Source organism: Sardina pilchardus, chromosome 24 (assembly GCF_963854185.1).
Source record: "Sardina pilchardus chromosome 24, fSarPil1.1, whole genome shotgun sequence".
Classification (NCBI taxonomy): domain Eukaryota; kingdom Metazoa; phylum Chordata; class Actinopteri; order Clupeiformes; family Clupeidae; genus Sardina; species Sardina pilchardus.
In genome coordinates, this window is record NC_085017.1 from 17,558,239 (window position 1) to 17,562,186 (window position 3,948).

Genomic DNA, 3,948 nt, shown 5'->3' on the forward strand with positions numbered 1-3,948 from the left:
AATTATTGCTCCAATCTCCCTTATAGTCTGAATCTGAAACTAAATGTCTTCATTCACTAAACCGCAAGACTCAAAAGGAATCTGACTTCGTAAGTAGTAGTAGCAGTAGAAATAGTAATATTGTTACTGTTGTTTGGGGGCCTTTTTGAATTTATAGGAGCCTTAGGGTCTCAGTAGTCAGTGGGGTTTACTTTGACAGGTTTTCTGTACCTGCCTGCATGTATACTGTATCTGGGTCTAAATGTAAAACGTCTGCATGGTACTTAAGTAAGGGATAATGGACTCTACAAAGTTAATACACACTGTTCTAGATGGTAAAACGGCCTGACGCAAATGCCCAGATCCACATGTGCACATCTATATTGGTCATAGTGGTCCAAGGAGCTTTCTAAATGTGTTAGTTCAGTTGCAGTGCCCCCTATGGACAGAATAGCATGAAATTGTGGGAAACTGAACTGTGGCATTGATTCAGCATATCAACATTTTTGTAAACGTTGAACCATAACATCACTAGATACCGGCACATCATATGGGTCTTGAGATAGTGGAAAATGATTGTTGCATCACATGGATGGAATTTCATGAAATAAAGAACATGCTGCCGCATGTCAAATTCTATTATCTGAGGCCAAATGGAAACATGTATCTGTCGCTTGAGATAGAAGTACATTTCTACTCCAGATCGAATTTCACAAAACGTTGTGAGCCCTCAGAGGTTATCAAAGTGATTTCTATGTCCTCACATGAGATCACTAATCACTGCATTCAATGTGGTCCATGAAAGATAGGAATGTCATCTCCCGTTGGCCTGAAAGGACTTAACTGGGTGAACCCACACAAACCTGTTGGCAAATCTGAATCTGCTCTGCAGGTCAGCCTGGAAAGGTGCCCGTTGATGTCCCTGTCTGAATCACCAAAAACCCAGGAACCTGTATTTTCTTTGGAATTGAGTAAACAACTGCATTGAAAAACATTGTTTAAGAAAGATGTGTTTTTGCACTTCTGCAACGATTTGGTAACAGTTTGGTAACAATACTCCAATTTAAGTTGAATTTCACTGAAGGTCACGGATCTGGAAGACATAAAATGGGAAGTTTGGAAACGGATGTCAGTTATCTCCTTGCCAGACGGACCTGCAGAGAGAATTCAAATTTGCAATCCAGTTTGTCTGGCTTCACCTATGGAATAATACTTTAGCCCTGACTATTTGTTTGTGTAATTAGTGCAGCTGGTGGATGTTGAGAAGTCATGCTGTCTCCCTTGATGCACATCACTATAAATAAATATTTGTCCTAGCATTGCCTGACTGGGTATTCATTCATCAGTGGTGTCAGAATTATCCCAAATACTTAAAAAATGTTGCAGTCTTGGCCGTAATGGTTGGCGAGATTCGGGCGGCTCAGTGCAGGACTGGTCCCCAGGAAACAAATCTTATTTTCCTTATGCCCACCAAGTTTTAGGTTGAGGTGTTCCCAGAATAACCAAAAATTGTAAAAAAAACAAAAAAAAAACACCCTCCGACAAAACACGCTGTGCAAACGCTTCAACAGCCTGGAGATTCCATTACACTGAGAAGGCACCATCACCAGAAAACCATTAACCAAAATAAAGTACGGTCTGATGGCAATTACGTCTGCCAAATTGGTTTGCTAACCTCTTTCAAATTAGTTTTTCTTGTTAGAGTCAAAAGTGATTACAAATGGCTTACATTTAATGTTTCAAATATTCACCAAAAATCAACAAAAACATATTTCCTCATTTTGATTGCTGTAGTAGTAGCCAGTAGTGCTTCTTTTCCTTTTTACTGTAGGTTCAGGTGTTCCCAGAATAACCAAAGATTGCAGGGAAAAAACCCTCCGACAAAAGCTATACCATGCTGTACCAACACTTCAACAGCCTCTTGGAAGATTCCATTCCACTGAAAAGGCACCGTGACCAGAAAACCATTAACCAAAAGAGAGTAACATGGACTGATAGCAATTATACTTACCAAAGTGGTTTGATAACCTCTTCAAATTAGTCTTATTTACATTCAAGTTTTTCTTAGAGCCAAAAGTGATTACATATGGCTTACATTTAGTTCTGAAATAATGGATTTGATGTGTCTTTAATTTTTGCAAAGTAATGATATACAGCTCTGGAATAAAATAAAGAAACCACAAAAAAATTTTCTGATGTCATCCTGCAGTTGCTGAGTGACATTCGAATAAGTCGATGATCATATTGAAAATAGAGACCCCATGGCAACTTTGAAAATGAATTCATTCAAATGTCACTCAGTCACCATAGGGTGGCATCAGGAAAATGTGTATTGTGAGCAGAAGAGCTGTACATTTCCCCCTACATACTACTAACCAACCTATGGCTTATGGACATATTCATGTACAGTAGGTGTAGATTAGCCTATAACTTTAACCACTCATTTTTAAGTCAATATGTCATATGCAAATGTTATACAGTATATGTGTGTATGCATAAAGCATAATGTTCGCCATATGGCTTTGTATTCAGCTGAGCCTATGTGTTGCACTCCCACAGGGAAGTGACATTTGGCTCCACATCTGTCAGTGGTTGGAGGGATTTTAATGTACATAATTACAATATTCTTGTATCCTAATCTGTTGCTGTGGCTCAGGGATCGTCTGGTCTGGTCTGGTCTGCGTCTGTCACGAAAGGTCCGCCGGCCATGCATCATCTTGTCAGGTTTCTCTTTCATCTCTGTAGTGCTTTTATTGTCAGCTGCTGTAACGGTATCTTCTTCTTAGTGAGATGTAATCACACTGAGTTGATTGTGCAAACTCTGAATAGCATACTTTGTGCACTTGACTCTTCTCTTTCTATGTTTTTTTAATGTCTGGATTATGGCCTTATTAAAGCATCACTTAGCTCCATAATCCTTTCATACACGTCTTATCTATATCCAAGGCAGTGACCAAGTGATTTTTATTCATCACAGCATGCAGATTTTGTGCTGAATGTGTGATCTTCAGACCATCGGAGAAAACTCATGTGCATTTTCGTTGACTCAAAAAGTTTTGAATTCCTAATAATCAGGTTGATATTTTATATGTACATACATTTATGGAGTAACTGATGTACACAGAGCTGACTGAACAAGATTTACTCCAGATGGGTATTTCTAACCATAAAATAGCATCCATTAATAATAGCATGATGCAATAATATGAAGCATCAAGACAAGAGAATGTGGCATATTGATAGTGTTGCAATGTCAATAAAAACTCAAACCAAAACCTATGCCATAATTTGTCATGGTACACTCATGGCAACATCATATTCATTCTTTAAACTGGATGAAGGGTGGCTATGTTGTCTCGGCTAATTACCATGTATGTCTTCCCGTGCGTTTATGTTTTGGATATGTTTTGAGCCCAGACAAAGTGAGCTCTCAATACTGTAAACACATTTTTATTGGAAGGCTAAGACAAGAGGGAAGATGTGAAACATAGTCAATATAGATTTAAGCTATGTAATCTGCGCCTTTGTGATCTGATTTAGGATGGCATATGTAGTTTCTACTAATCGACATTTGTAGTGGAATAAAATAAAAGTTGTATAGCCTATCACAGATAATTTGCTGGCCTTGGTCGATAGGTGTACACTTCACACTTATACCACTGGGTGTCGCTCTTTTTCTGATTACAGGACCGGATTGCCATGATATAACAACTAACTCCCGCGGTCAAAACACGCAAAACACGCTACAAATTAGGCTAATCGTTACATTTGTTTATTTAAATACTGTAAATCAAAGAACTGAACTAAATTTCCATCCAGTGTGCTAAATATTTGGCGTGGTGAGGAAATGAAACGACCAATACAAATTTAACCGACAGAGGGCGATGTCTGTATTTGATATGGAACTGGATATAGTAGGTGAGCGAATGCGGCCTATCGCCAATAGGCTTCCTGAGTGTGTGTGTGTGT